Below are 16680 nucleotides of genomic sequence, written 5' to 3' on the forward strand. Positions count from 1 at the left end.
CCACCCTGACTCGTTTTCGACCCCGGCAGATATATATTCGGACAGTTTATATGTGTGCAATAGTTTGACGGAATCCCTGTGGGAAACTAGAGGATTTATTTCCGCAGACGGAAAGCCCATACCCTCAGCCCCATTACTCCGACATATCCGAGAGACAGCTAAAAATAGGAAATACGGCATAATTAAGGTTCGCAGTCATCACCGTTCTTCCCCCCCCTGGTAACGTTAAAGCAGACGCCCTAGCGAAGGCAGGTTCCAGACATGGTTACTTTTGGAACCCCCCCCCCGAGAGCACCCCAGTACACGTGGTTCAGGTCTCACAGACCAACATTCAGGATCTAGCAAAGGCCCAGAAGGAAGATGAAACACTCAGGGAAGTTTTAAAAGGAACCTTCCCAGCCCTGTACGATAAGTTTAAGAACACAATCACCACACGCGACGGTGTGATTTTGAAAGACGGCATTTATGTAGGTCCCAGCCAGGACAGGAACCAGATTATTTGTCAGTTCCATGACAATCATGGACACCAAGGCATTGAACCCACCCTAGCCCACCTCAGACCTCTCTGCTGGTGGCCTGATTTAAAAGCCGATGTTACTCACTACATTGAAAATTGCTTGATCTGTGCCCAGAACAATCCGGACAGATATGCACGTAAGGCTCAGCTTAGTCACACCCGCCCCGTTAATGGCCCTTGGACGAATTTGCAGATACATTGCATAGGACCCCTACCCCCTTACAGAAATGGTTTTAAGTATATGTTGGTGGCCATCGACACCTTCACAAAATGGGTGGAAGCTTTTCCATCGAGAACGAATACGGCCAAAACAACAGCTAAAATACTAACACAGCACATCTTTACAAGATGGGGCCTCCCACGCAGTATAGAGTCCGATCAAGGCTCCCATTTCATAGGACGAGTAATGAAGAACATCCTCCCAATTTTCGGAATTAGGCAGAAGTTTCACATAGCATACCACCCCCAGTCAAGCGGCATTGTAGAGAGGATGAACAGAACTCTAAAAGCCACTCTCAGGAAAATGGTACAACAGAACAACAGCACCTGGGACTCAGTTCTCCCATTTGCTTTAATGTTCTTAAGAAACACGGTATCCACATCCACAGGATACACCCCCCACACCCTCGTGACCGGACGCCCCATGAAAGGGACAGAGTATTTATTCGGACTGGATTTGACCAGCCCCGCAGTCACCGCCCTCACGCATGAAAATGCTGTACAGCAGCTTATTGAGAACATAAAGGCAGCCCAGCTCACAGCAGCTGTGAGACTTGGGACCAGGAGGAAACAAAGCAAAGCTTGTTTCAACAAAAAGGTACACGCCACGAGTTTGTAGTAGGGCAGCAAGTGATGCTTTCCCTATACAACCCCAGTTCATTCCTTTCCCCCAAATTTTCTGGACCGTACTCCATTTCGGACAAAGTAAGCCCCTCGGTATACAAGATCACATATCCCAATGGCAAGTCTGCGTGGTTTTATGGCTCGCAGAACAACCATTCACGCCACATCTTGCTCGCAGCAGCAGACGAGCACGCCCCACCCACAGATCACGTACTCCTACTGGTCCAGCCCGTCTTCAGACACATCTTCAACTCCACCCCCAGAGGCACGACTCCGCCTCTCCCTTCCTTCAACCAGCAGCGACAGCGACAGTGATAGCGATAGCAATGACGACAGCCACAGCACACCACGTTATGATTATACCGCTGCACCAGGCCCCACTCCCAGCCAATCCGAGCATGATTCCAGTGACCCCTTCGAAATCACATACATCAAAGCCCCTGACCCAGACCCACCGCCCGACGATTACGGATTACAACCTAGTAGCTCCAACCTCGACACATGATTCTGGCACCGCAACAATTCGTACAGGCTCATCCAGAATGATGAGATGAATCTCAATTCGCCCCAAGCAGCTTTAGCCAAACTACTCCAGTCAAGAGTATGGCAGCCGGGAGAAGATGATGACATAGAGTCTGACTCCCACCAAACGAATACCTTTGCGACCCTGTTCGCTACTGAGCAATGAGATGTCCACATGATGGAAAAAAGGAACCGATGGAGAGATACGATGTCCTTTCTCATGGAACCTGCATCATGTTTGTTGTATGTTTGTTCTTTTAATGTACACGTTTGTTGTTTGTGACTTTGAAAGTTTTTCATGGCCCCACGCCACCACCCTTTTGACGCCCAATGGCTGTTAGATGAACTAGTTTGTCGGCAGACACCACTCATAGCTACTGTCCTAATTCGATCACGAGAGGCAGCCCCCAACACGACCACATTCTTACCCGTTCTTGCCGGTCGCTCAGGCAGTGGAGAAATGGCACTGGTCCCCACCCTGCCTGAGGACCTCCTCTGGTCAGCTACGCTTGGGTCGAGCACATACGGCACTGATCACCATCCTACCCTGGGATTCCACCCATTTCTTACCTGCCGCGGCCCATACGCACCCCATTTTGGCTCATTACATTCAAAATTATTTTGTTTGTTTTTGGCAACCCTTAGGTTGCTTCTGTATGCTATTTACATCCTGAAACACTAGGATGTTAGAACGCACAGGCTGCAAGACGGCTCGCACTGTGGCAGGATTATTTTTCTCGGATGTCTTGTCCCAAATATTTGGTTTAAAAATTTTATTTTTTTAAATGAGGGAGTCACAGATGGTGACCAATCATAATGGGTAATTGGCAACAAAGGACAGACAGACAGACATACGAGATCTTAAGCAAGATAATAACAGATATTATGCTTCTGTCCATAGAACTCCGGAACCTCAGGAAACCCAGAGGAAGAAAAAGAAGAAGACCGAAAGACGGAAAGATGAAGACAACCTTCATGTTCACCTGGATCTTAGCGGGATCCCTTCAGTTGCGCGCGGACGCTACCCCCCTGACCCCTACCACACAAGCCTTGAATGATTCCCACCCCTACCATACACTACACCCGAGATAGTTAACCACGAGACAGTTACTGACACCCCGACCTGGTGTCACAAGTTCATAACCTGGTATTCACTATCGTACATAGTAGAATCACTCTTAGTTCTGGCGATACTCTGCAGTGTCGTGCAGACACTTAGCCTCAGAAAATGGCGAAGGAGAGCCTACCGCTCTCGCAACCCGGTATACACGTTTAGGTCCCCTATTTTCGGACTTCACCAAACCCCCCAACACCTTGAGTGAATTAAAGTGCATCCATTTTTCTTTATGTGTGTTTTGTTCAATAAAGAAATGTAAACCTCTGTGCTTGACTGCCAAGCCAGAAAAACTTATGTTGCTGCTATTTGTACCTTTAAAATGTTGTAGAATTAGTGTTGATTGTTTGCGTGAGGATAGTTTATTGAGGATAGTTCAAGGTTCCAGTTTTTTTATTTTGTAATGCATGCCTGAATGTCATAGCGCCCCCGCTTCGCGTTGAGGATCACAAGGAGGGAGTGTAGCCATCTGGGATGTCCACTTAAGACCATAAGACCATAAGACATAGGAGTGGAAGTAAGGCCATTCGGCCCATCGAGTCCACTCCACCATTCAATCATGGCTGATTTCAACTCCATTTACCCGCTCTCTCTCCATAGCCCTTAATTCCTCGAGAAATTAAGAATTTATCAACTCCTGTCTTAAAGACACTCAACGTCCCGGCCTCCACCGCCCTCTGTGGCAATGAATTCCACAGACCCACCACTCTCTGGCTGAAGAAATTTCTCCTCATCTCTGTTCTAATTTTATTCTAAGGCTGTGCCCCCGGGTCCTAGTCTCCCCTGCTAATGGAAACAACTTCCCTACGCCCACCCTATCTAAGCCATTCATTATCTTGTAAGTTTCTATTAGATCTCCCCTCAACCTCCTAAACTCCAATGAATATAATCCCAGGATCCTCAGACGTTCATCGTATGTTAGGCCTACCATTCCTGGGATCATCCGTGTGAATCTCCGCTGGACCCGCTCCAGTGCCAGTATGTCCTTCCTGAGGTGTGAGGCCCAAAATTGCTCACAGTATTCTAAATGGGGCCTAACTAATGCTTTATAAAGCTTCAGAAGTACATCCCTGCTTTTATATTCCAAGCCTCTTGAGATGAATGACAACATTGCATTTGCTTTCTTAATTATGGACTCAACCTGCAAGTTTACCTTTAGAGAATCCTGGACTAGGACTCCCAAGTCCCTTTGCACTTCAGCATTATGAATTTTGTCACCGTTTAAAAAATAGTCCATGCCTCTATTCTTCTTTCCAAAGTGCAAGACCTCGCACTTGTCCACATTGAATTTCATCAGCCATTTCTTGGACCACTCTCCTAAACTGTCTCAATCTTTTTGCAGCCTCCCCACTACCTCCATACTACCTGCCCCTCCACCTATCTTTGTATCTTCGGCAAACTTAGCCAGAATGCCCCCAGTCCCGTCATCTAGATCATTAATATATAAAGAGAACAGCTGTGGCCCCAACACTGAACCCTGCAGGACACCACTCGTCACCGGTTGCCATTCCGAATCCGACCTTGCACTTCCAAGAATTTAGAAATCTCACCCTTAACAATGGATTCTAGAATCTTGCCAACAACCGAGGTTAGGCTAATTGGCCGATAATTTTCCATATTTTTCCTTGTTCCCTTCTTGAACAGGGGGGTTACAACAGCGATTTTCCAATCCTCTGGGACTTTCCCTGACTCCAGTGACTTTTGAAAGATCATAACTAATGCCTCCACTATTTCTTCAGCTATCTCCTTTAGAACTCTAAGATGTAGCCCATCTGGGCCCGGAGATTTATCAATTTTTAGACCTCTTAGTTTCTCTAGCACTTTCTCCTTTGTGATGGCTACCATATTCAACTCTGCCCCCTGACTCTCCTGAATTGTTGGGATATTACTCATGTCTTCTACTGTGAAGACTGACGCAAAGTACTTATTTAGTTCCTCAGCTATTTCCTTGTCTCCCATCACTAGATTACCAGCGTCATTTTGGAGCGGCCCAATGTCTACTTTTGCCTCCCGTTTGTTTTTAATGTATTTAAAGAAACTTTTACTATCATTCCTAATGTTACTGGCTATCCTACCTTCATAATTGATCCTCTCTTTCCTTATTTCTCTCTTTGTTATCCTCTGTTTGTTTTTCTAGCCTTCCCAATCTTCTGACTTCCCACTACTCTTTGCCACATTATAGGCTTTCTCTTTTGCTTCCCTAACTTCCTTTGTCAGCCATGGCTGCCTAATCCCCCCTCTGATAACCTTTCTTTTCTTTGGGATGAACCTCTGTACTGTGTCCTCAATTACTCCCAGAAACTCCTGCCATTGCTGTTCTACTGTCTTTCCCACTAGGCTCTGCTCCCAGTCGATTTTCGTCAGTTCCTCCCTCATGCCCCTGTAGTTACCTTTATTTAACTGTAACACCTTTACATCTGATTCTACCTTCTTTCTTTCAAATTGGAGATTGAATTCTACCATATTATGATCACTGCCTCCTAAGTGTTTCCCTTACTTTAAGATCTTTAATCAAGCCTGGCATCAAGCCATGGCGGGAGGATCCAGTTGTTGTGGTCCATGTCGGTACCAACAACATAGGCAAGTCTAGAAAAGAGGACCTGTTTAGAGATTATAAAGAGTTAGGATTCAAATTAAAAAACAGGTCCTCAAGGGTCATAATCTCCGGATTACTGCCCGAGCCATGTGCAAATTGGCATAGGGAGGCAAGAATAAGGGAAGTTAACACGTGGCTGAAAGAGTGGTGTGGGAAAGAGGGGTTCCTTTTCATGGGACACTGGCATCAGTTTTGGGACAGGGGGGACCTATACCGTTGGGGTGGTCTCCACCTGAACCGAGCTGGGGCCAGTGTTCTGGCGAAAAGAATAAATAGGGTGGTCAATAGGACTTTAAACTAGAGATTGGGGGGGGGAAGGGAAAGTCAGGGAACCAAGAGGTGAAGTAATCAGTGGGAAGCTTAGGAATACAAAAAAGCACGAAAAGACAGAACTCAGGAGAGGTTACAATAGTCCCCATCCCACAAAATATGACACAGTGTATGGAAAGGCTCAGTAAACCAAGGTCCACCACACTAAGAAAACAAAAAGGGACGGTCAATAGAGAATTAAAGGTGCTATATTTAAATGCGCGCAGTGTACGGAACAAGATAGATGAGCTTATGGCCCAGATTGTGACTGGCAGGTATGATGTGGTAGGCATCACAGAGACGTGGTTGTAGGGGGTTCAGGACTGGCATTTAAACATCCAGGGATTCACAACCTATCGAAAAGACAGAGAGGTGGGCAAAGGGGGCGGGGTTGCCTTGTTAATGAGGAATGAAATTAAATGCTCACTTCCGGGTGCGGCGATGACCAGCTAAGTCGCACGTTTCGGCACCTCCCGTTTTAACGGACTTTTGGGCTCTTATCGGGAGCCCCAACGGCAATTTTCGAAGGCTAAACTCACTGTGAGGCAACATAGAAGGGAGTCCCCCTGGATGTGAATGGACAGAAGAGATAATAGTGGCCAGATTGCGGAGGATCCTCTGGAGCAGCGGCAAAGAAGGGAAGTGAGAAGCAAGATGGCGGCGGAGGGAGGCCAGTTGGTATGGGGCCTGGAACAGCAGGAGTTCCTCCGGCGATGTGTGGAGGAGCTCAAGAAGGAGGTGCTGGCGCCGATGCTGCAGGCGATTGAGGGGTTAAAGGAGGCGCAGAAGACCCAAGAGATGGAGCTCCGTGGAGTGAAGGCAAAAGCTGCTGAAAATGAGGACGAGATACAGGGCTTGGTGGTGATGACGGAGACGCACGAGGCACTGCATAAGAGGTGTATGGAGAGACTGGAAGCCTTGGAAAATAGCTCGAGGAGGAAGAACTTAAGAATCTTGGGTCTTCCCGAAGGGGCAGAGGGAGCCGACATAGGGAGCTGAGGCCCCGACGGGCCCCCTGGAAGTGGAGGGAGCGTATCGAGTCCTCGTGAGAAGACCAAAGGCAGGAGAAATACCTCGAGCAATAGTGGTGAGGTTCCACCGCTACAAGGACAGGGAGATGGTTCTGAGATGGGCGAAAAAGACACGGAGCAGCAGGTGGGAGAACGCGGTGATCCGCGTGTATCAGGATTGGAGTGCAGAGGTGGCGAGAAGGAGGGCGAGTTTCAATCGGGCCAAGGCGGTGCTCCACAAGAGGAAAGTGAAGTTCGAAATGTTGCAGCCGGCAAGACTGTGGGTTACACACCAGGGTAAACACCACTACTTCGAGACGGCAGAAGAGGCATGGACATTTATTGAAGAGGAGAGGTTGGACTAGATTGGAGAAAGAGTGTTTGAAATGAAGTAGCGAGGTGGTGGTAAGGGACTGTGAATCAGATGGGGGAAAATTTTCTTTCCCCTCGAAGGGGGGGGACACGAAGAAATGTGGGCGCCGGTGGGGAAGGGGAGGGGGAAGGAGAGAGGGAGCTGCGCCATCAGGGGCGGGGTCGAGAGGGAAGCGCGGGCTTTGTTCCTGCGCTGTGGAAATTGTGACGGGAAAAGGGGGCGCAGGAAGGAGGGGGCCTCACATAATGGGAGGCTGAGGATAAACGGGGGAAGCCAATGTCAGCCAGAGTTTGCTGACTTCCGGAAGCAATATGGGGGGAGCAACTAAGCTAGAGAGGGATCTAGCGGGGGGGGGGGTTAACTGGGTTGCTGCTGCTAAGGGGAAGGGGGAGCTGTTATGGGGTGGGATGGTCGGGACGGGAGGGCGCCGTCGGGGGGATAAGCGGGTACGTGGGAACCGGGTGAGGAGCTGGTCTAAAAAAGGGGATGGCTAGTCGACGAGGGGGGGGGGGGGTAAAGAGCCCAACCCGGTTGATCACGTGGAACGTGAGAGGGTTGAACGGGCCGATTAAGAGGGCAAGGGTACTTGCGCACCTAAAGAAGCTAAAGGCAGACGTGGTCATGCTTCAGGAGACGCACCTGATCAGGTTAGATTAAGAAAAGGATGGGTGCGACAGGTATTCCACTCGGGCTTGGATGCAAAAAATAGAGGGGTGGCAATACTGGTGGGGAAACGGGTATTGTTTGAGGCGAAGACCATAGTGGCGGACAGTGGGGGTAGATACGTGATGGTGAGTGGCAGATTGCAAGGTGAGGCGGTGGTGCAGGTGAATGTATATGCCCCGAACTGGGATGACGTGAACTTAATGAAGCGGATGTTGGGGCGCATCCCTGACCTGGAGATGGGAAAGTTGGTAATGGGGGGGGATTTCAACACGGTGCTGGACCCAGGGCTGGACCGGTCCAGATCTAGGACCGGCAGGAGGCCGGCAGCGGCCAAGGTGCTTTATGGAGCAGATGGGAGGAGTGGATCCCTGGAGATTTACTAGGCCAAGGAGTAAAGAGTTTTCCTTCTTCTCCCATGTCCACAAAGTGTACTCCCGGATAGACTTCTTTGTCCTGGGAAGGGCGCTGATCCCGAAGGTGGCAGGAACGGAGTATTCGGCTATAGCCATTTCAGATCATGCCCCACATTGGGTAGATCTGGAAGTAGGAGAGGAAAAGGAACAGCGCCCACTCTGGAGATTAGATATGGGACTGTTGGCGGACGAGGGGGTATGTGTAAGGGTGAGGGGATGTATTGAAAGGTACCTAGAGATTAATGATGACGGAGAGGTCCAGGTGGGAATGGTCTTGGAGGCGCTGAAGGCGGTGGTTAGAAGGGAGCTGATCTCCATAAGGGCCCATAAGGGGAAACAAGAGGGTAAAGAAAGGGAGAGATTGTTGAGGGAGATTTTGAGGGTGGATAGGCAATATGCGGAGGCTCCAGATGAAGGGCTATACAGGGAAAGACGGAGATTGCACACGGACTTTGACTTGTTGACCACGGGTAAGGCGGAGGCACAATGGAGGAAGGCACAGGGAGTGCAATATGAATATGGAGAGAAGGCGAGCCGGCTGCTGGCCCAACAACTTAGGAAGAGGGGGGCGGCGAGAGAGATCGGAGGGGTTAGAGACGAGGAGGGAAAGATGGAACGGGGAGCGGAGAGGGTGAACGGGGTGTTTAAGGTATTTTACGAGAGGCTATATAAGGCTCAACCCCCGGAAGGGAAAGAGGGAATGATGCGTTTCCTAGACCAGCTGGAGTTCCCGAAGGTTGAGGAACAGGAGATGACAGGACTGGGAGCGCAGATTGAGGTGGAGGAGGTGGTAAAAGGAATTGGGAACATGCAGGCAGGGAAGGCCCCTGGACCAGATGGGTTCCCGGTGGAGTTCTATAGGAAATACGTGGACCTGCTGGCCCCACTTCTGACGAGAACCTTTAATGAGGCTAGGGAAAGGGGGACACTACCCCCGACGATGTCGGAGGCGACGATATCGCTGATCCTGAAAAGAGACAAAGACCCGCTGCAGTGCGGGTCATACAGGCCTATTTCCCTCTTGAACGTAGATACCAAGCTTTTGGCCAAGGTGATGGCGACGAGGATAGAGGACTGTGTCCCTGGTGTGGTGCATGATGATCAAACGGGGTTTGTTAAAGGGAGGCAATTGAATGCTAATATGCGGAGGCTGCTGGGGGTGATGATGATGCCCCCACCGGAGGGGGAGGCTGAGATATTGGTGGCGATGGATGCAGAGAAAGGATTTGATAGAGTGGAGTGGGACTACCTGTGGGAAGTACTGAGGAGATTTGGATTTGGAGAGGGGTTCATTAGATGGGTTCAGCTCCTGTACAGGGCCCCGGTGGCAAGTGTGATTACAAATAGCCAACGATCTGACCACTTCCGACTATATAGGGGTACAAGACAGGAATGTCCCCTGTCCCTGTTACTGTTTGGTTGGCAATTGAGCCACTGGCCATAGCGCTGAGGGGCTCTAGGAAGTGGAGGGGGATACTTAGAGGAGGAGAAGAGCATCGGGTGTCATTATACGTGGATGATTTGTTGTTGTATGTCGCGGACCCAGTGGAGGGGATGCCTGAGATAATGCAGACACACAGGGAGTTTGGAGAATTTTCAGGATATAAATTGAATATGGGGAAGAGTGAACTGTTTGTGATGCACCCCGGGGAACAGGGCAGGGGAATAGACGATTTACCATTGAGGAGGGTAACAAGGGATTTCCGGTATTTAGGGATCCAGGTGGCCAGGAACTGGGGAACCTTGCATAAGCTTAACTTGGCACGACTGGTAGAGTAGATGGAAGAGGACTTTAGGAGGTGGGACATGGCGCCCCTGTCATTGGCGGGCAGGGTGCAGGCGGTTAAAATGGTGGTCCTTCCGAGGTTTCTTTTTGTGTTCCAGTGCCTCCCTGTACTGATTACCAAGGCCTTTTTTAAGAAGGTGGACAAGAGTATTATGAGCTTTGTGTGGGCTGGAAAGACCCCAAGAGTAAAGATGGGGTTCCTGCAGCGCAGTAGGGACAGAGGGGGACTGGCACTGCCGAGTCTAAGTGATTATTATTGGGCCGCCAACGTGTCAATGATATGTAAGTGGATGAGGGAAGGGGAAGGAGCGGCGTGGTAAAGACTGGAGATGGCGTCCTGTAGGGGAACTAGTCTAAAAGCACTGGCGACGGCGCCGTTACCGTTCTCCCCGAAAAAATACACCACAAACCCAGTGGTGGTGGCAACTCTGAAAATTTGGGGGCAGTGGAGATGACATAAGGGAGTGACGGGTGCCTCAGTGTGGTCCCCGATAAGGAACAACCATAGGTTCGTCCCGGGAAGGATAGATGGGGGATTTAAATCTTGGCAGCGAGCAGGAATTGCGAAATTGAAGGACTTGTTCTTAGACGGGACGTTCACTAGGCTGGGAGCACTGACAGAAAAATATGGGTTGCCACCTGGGAATGCATTTCACTATATGCAAGTGAGGGCATTTGTGAGGCAACAGGTGAGGGAATTTCCGCAGCTCCTGGCGCAAGAGATATTTGGGTCCTCAGGGGTTTTATGTGTGTGTTATATATTAGTTATTTATATTAGATGTTACGAAGCTATTATTTTAGTTACTATTTCTGTTGTTTCTTATTTTGTTGTTGGCAGTTGCCGTTAGTTGGCATATTATTTATTTTTTTAAAAACGATCAATGTATATATTATTACAAAGTTGTAAAATGGGAAATTTTTGTTTGATCGAAAAACTTTAATAAAATAAGCACATTTCTTTTAGAGTGAAGGTCAAGGCTGGTAGAAGTAGGGAACCCTGGATGACTCGAGATATTGAGACTCTGGTCAAAAAGAAGAAGGAGGCATATGACGTACATAAACAACTGGGATCAAGTGGATCCCTTGAAGAGTATAGGGATTGTCAAAATAGAGTTAAGAGGGAAATCAGGAGGGCAAAAAGGGGACATGAAATTGCTTTGGCAAATAATGCAAAGGAGAATCCAAAGAGCTTCTACAGATACATAAAGGGAAAAAGAGTAACAAGGGGCAGAGTAGGGCCTCTTAAGGATCAACAAGGACATCTATGTACAGAGCCACAAGAGTTGGGTGAGATCCTGAATGAATATTTCTCATCGGTATTCACGGTGGAGAAAGGCATGGATGTTAGGAAACTAAGGGAAATAAATAGTGATGTCTTGAGAAGTGTGCATATTACAGAGGAGGAGGTGCTGGAAGTCTTAAAGCGCATCAAGGTAGATAAATCCCCGGGACCTGATGAAATGTATCCCAGGATGTTGTGGGAGGCTAGGGAGGAAATTGCGGGTCCCCTAACAGAGATATTTGAATCATCGGCAGCCACAGGTGAGGTGCCTGAAGATTGGAGAGTAGCGAATGTTGTGCCCTTGTTTAAGAAGGGCAGCAGGGAAAAGCCTGGGAACTACAGACCGGTGAGCCTAACGTCTGTAGTAGGTAAGTTGCTAGAAGGTATTCTGAGAGACAGGATCTACAAGCATTTAGAGAGGCAAGGACTGATTCGGGGCAGTCAGCATGGCTTTGTGCGTGGAAAATCATGTCTCACAAATTTGATTGAGTTTTTTGAGGGGGTGACCAAGAAGGTAGATGAGGGCAGTGCAGTAGACGTTGTCTACATGGACTTTAGCAAAGCCTTTGACAAGGTACCGCATGGTAGGTTGTTGCAGAAGGTTAAAGCTCACGGGATCCAGGGTGAGGTTGCCAATTGGATTCAAAATTGGCTGGACGACAGAAGACAGAGGGTGGTTGTAGAGGGTTGTTTTTCAAACTGGAGGCCTGTGACCAGTGGTGTGCCTCAGGGAACGGTGCTGGGTCCACTGTTATTTGTGATTTATATTAATGATTTGGATGAGAATTTAGGAGGCATGGTTAGTAAGTTTGCAGATGACACCAAGATTGGTGGCACAGTGGATAATGAAGAAGGTTATCTAGGATTGCAACGGGATCTTGATCAATTAGGCCAGTGGGCCGACGAATGGCAGATGGAGTTTAATTTAGATAAATGTGAGGTGATGCATTTTGGCAGATCGAATCAGGCCAGGACCTACTCAGTTAATGGTATGGCGTTGGGGAGAGTTATAGAACAAAGAGATCTAGGAGTACAGGTTCATAGCTCCTTGAAGGTGGAGTCGCAGGTGGACAGGGTGGTGAAGAAGGCATTCGGCATGCTGGGTTTCATTGGTCAGAACATTGAATACAGGAGTTGGGACGTCTTGTTGAAGTTGTACAAGACATTGGTACGGCCACACTTGGAATACTGTGTGCAGTTCTGGTCACCCTATTATAGAAAGGATATTATTAAACTAGAAAGAGTGCAGAAAAGATTTACTAGGAAGTTACCGGGACTTGATGGTTTGAGTTATAAGGAGAGGCTGGATAGACTGGGACTTTTTTCCCTGGAGCGTAGGAGGCTTAGGGGTGATCTTATAGAGGTCTATAAAATAATGAGGGGCATAGATAAGGTAGATAGTCAACATCTTTTCCCAAAGGTAGGGGAGTCTAAAACTAGAGGGCATAGGTTTAAGGTGAGAGGGGAGAGATTCAGAAGGGCCCAGAGGGGCAATTTCTTCACTCAGAGGGTAGTGAGTGTCTGGAATGTGCTGCCAGAGGTAGTAGTAGAGGCGGGTACAATTGTGTCTTTTAAAAAGCATTTAGATAGTTACATGGGTAAGATGGGTAGAGAGGGTTATGGGCCAAGTGCGGGCAACTGGGACTAGCTTAATGGTAAAAACTGGGCGGCATGGACTGGTTGGGCCGAAGGGCCTGTTTCCATGCTGTAAACTTCTATGATTCTATGATTCTATCCTTTCAAGCCGATTACAAAATGGACACTTTGCAAAGACTGCAGGGAAAATGGACAATACTGAGAAAGCAAGCAGGTGCAGGGTTTGTCTGTTGATTGGAGCTGCAGCTCCCAGGCAAGACCGAAGCTGCAAAGCCATTACCATACTAATGAGCCATCTCCGGGGGCAAAAGAGTAACATTTAAGTAAACAATACCAAGGCAGACACCCCGGCGCCAGAGGAGACTAGAACAAAGCAGGCCAACGGCCACCTAGAACACACCCAGCCATCAGGGCACCCACCACTTTATTGGAGGAAATCGATAGGAACGATTAAGAAACGGCCCAATTAATTGGGGCCAAGTTCAAGGCCTGCCCAAAAGCGTGCAAAGCCCCTTTTGGGTATAAGAAGGATCCCCCAAGAGAGAATCGTTCTCTTGGCTCTGGCTCTCACCTGGGAGAGACCTGTCCACCAGCTGCACCAGAACAAGTAAGTCCAAGGTCAACGCTCGCTACCAGACAGACGATCATAGCTGTTCCCCTTCACCACTTCAACCCCAGCAGCCTCAGAACCGAACAACGGCCATTGTTCCTCTGACTGAGTGGGCGCCCGAAACTAAGTATAGGCTTTAGCAGTAGTGATAGTTTAGTCTTAATAGTAGTATTTATTAGTAGTATTTATGCATGATTATGTTTAACTATGTGTGTCAATAAATCAGCATTTGACTTTGAACCAACTAACTGGTGCATCGAGTCTTTGATCAGTGTTCGGTTTGAACCTTGTGGCGGTATCGAAAGATACCTGGCGATTCTAGAGCAAAATGTAATTATGATTAAGGAAGGCGACCATATTGTTTGTCATATTCAGAGCCAAATAAAGAGAAACACAATTAGCAACAAAACGAGGGGGGTGGGGGCGATAGCGGCGACTGCGCGGGCCTGGGTCACCGCGGCGAAGTGCTCCTTCTTACTGCAAGCCTTACAAAGGGCAGCGCGGGCCGGGCAGCATTGGCAGGGGTGTTGAGAGCGAGTGGCAAGTACGTGCCTGGCGAAGAGCGTGTTCGTCTTCTGGGCGTAATTTGTTTTGAGTAGCGTCATGGCTTCGGTCTAGTTTGGCACGTCCTGGATCAGCGGAAAAATGTTGGAGCTCAACCTTGAGTACAGTATCTGTATTTTCTGAGCCTCCGGAACAGGGCTTGGCGCCGAGTTGATGTACGCCTCAAAACAAGCTAGCCAGTGCTGAAAGTCCTTTTTGGCGTCGCTTGATTGCGGATCCAGCTGCAGGTGATCCGGCTTGATACGGAGGTCCATCTTATGAAAATCTGAGAGCAATAAATTGATGCACGATCAATTGCACAAGAACAAGAGTTGAATACAACTGAGGCTTTATTGCTCTAAGATGTTTGGCCTCCCACAGCAGTTGGCGAAATGGCTGCTGCACGGAGGATACACATATTTATACTCCGCCTACTGGGCGGAGCCAGCAGGCAGGGACTACCTTCGTACCTGTAGTACAGGTCCTACCATACATCACCTAATATAGGTGCAACAGTGGTTTACCACAATCCTCATACTGACTATGCAGAACGTCCTTCCTTGTCCTTCCTGTCTCGTGGACCACAACAACTGGGTACTCCTCCTCTCACAGCAGGTTCCTCTCCAGCCCCGAGAAGATGTCCTGAACCCTGGCACTGGGCAGACAACATAGCCGCCTGGACTCACACTCTTTGCTGCACAGAGCAATGTCAATCCCTCTGATTATACCATTCCCTACCACGATTATTTCCTTTATCTATGGCTATTTTGTCAGCCTGTCACCAACTACATACATAAGAATAGTGTGTTCTCCTTAATCAATACTGCTAACTTTCCTGAGCACCTTGCATCCAGGAATATTAATACTTAGTCCTGTCCATCTTTGAGCCATGTATCTGTTATAGACACATCATATTTCCATGTGGTTGTATGCATCCACAATCACTAATCCTATTTATCACACTCCACACAGTCACATACATGCACTGTAAGGGTAATTTAGACTTTATCACTTTCCCTCTTACGCTGAACCCACTTAATACCTTACTATTTGCAACCCTGATACTATTTGCCTTTCCCCATATTCTTTCCACCTTGATATCCCTCTCAAGTATTACCTCCTGGTTTTCATACCACTGTTTAATCCTTCCCCAACAGCTAGCACCTGCAAATTGCCCCACAAGGGATTTGCTCCCAGCACTCTTTAGGTGCAATCCATCCAGCCTGTATAGGTCCCATCTCTCCCAGAACAGATCCCAATGCCTCAGGAATCTAAAGCCCTTCCTCCTGCACCAGTACTCCAGCCACACATTCATATGCTGTATCCTTCTACTTGTATATTCAATTATGTGTGGTAGTGGGAGTAATCTGGAGATTACTGCTTTTTAGGTGCTGCTCACTAGTACCCTAAATTCTGGACTGCAGCACCATATCCTTATTTCTACCTATGTTGTTGGTACTATTATGGACTATGACTGCTGGCTGTTCACACTTGACCCTCAGGGTGCCCTGCATCAACTTAGATTTAGATTTATTGTCACTATATACCAAGGTACAGTGAAAAGTATTGTTCTGTGTACAATCCAGGCAGATCGCTCCATACGAAAACATAGAACATACAATAAATACATGAGGATACAGAATGAAAACACATAATCATACACAGTGGATGAAGTATACGGTATATAGCATTACAACTGTAGAGAAGATGCGTAGATAGATCAGTTCACTCCATAAAACAAAATTTAATTAAAAACCAAATTAAAAACTAATTAAATGAGAAATAATGGACCGGCCCATTGCTGAGGAAAGGGGGGAGAGGGCCTCGAAAGCATAATGAGTCTGGTTAGCCTCATACGTGAGCTTTGGCCCAATATCCTTGTCCCTCTGGGTTTTGTATTGGGATGTTATCTTGATATAAGAAATTATGGTAAACTTACTGCATTCTGAAACAAAAGTTTATTGTACAAACGAGAATTGAAACTAGGTGAAGAAACTACGTGGAAGCGAAGAGCTGAAAGCCATGCTGAGAAAACAAGGAACTGTTTTGCATTTCAGAAAAAAGTGCAATGCCAGCCTTTTTTTTGATGCGTCTTCATTTAGGGATCCAGTGAAAATTCATTTGAATGATGCTGGTTTGTTCTATTAAAATTTGATCTTTCACAAAATCGGCTTATCTTCATGTAACAGATAATTGGTTTTAAGCCCTAAAATTTGCCAAGATTTCCCTCTTTGTATCATTGGAATATAATATTTAAAAAGGCATGGCAAATAGTTAATTGTATTTGTTTTATTAACTTGGATGTACGCAAGTTGTCTGTCTGACTTAATAAACCTTATACTGTATTCTTTTTTAAAAAACTAATTAAATAAAATAGAGATGGAGGATCATGTGATGTGTTGTTCCTGCATGATGTGGGAGCTGGTGGACCCCATTCTGGTTCCCAGTGACCACATCTGTAGTAAGTGTCAGTTGCTTGAGGAACTCCAGCTCAGAGTTG

The 16680-nt window shown here is 47.6% G+C and overlaps 1 pseudogene; it reads left to right on the top strand.

Annotated features, from left to right (window-relative positions):
- The first annotated feature begins 16007 nt into the window (after positions 1-16007).
- LOC140406760 (NADH dehydrogenase [ubiquinone] 1 beta subcomplex subunit 1 pseudogene) lies at positions 16008-16267 on the top strand (annotated as a pseudogene).
- Positions 16268-16680: the final 413 nt, after the last annotated feature.

The sequence above is a fragment of the Scyliorhinus torazame genome, chromosome 2 (assembly GCF_047496885.1).
Source record: "Scyliorhinus torazame isolate Kashiwa2021f chromosome 2, sScyTor2.1, whole genome shotgun sequence".
Lineage (NCBI taxonomy): Eukaryota > Metazoa > Chordata > Chondrichthyes > Carcharhiniformes > Scyliorhinidae > Scyliorhinus > Scyliorhinus torazame.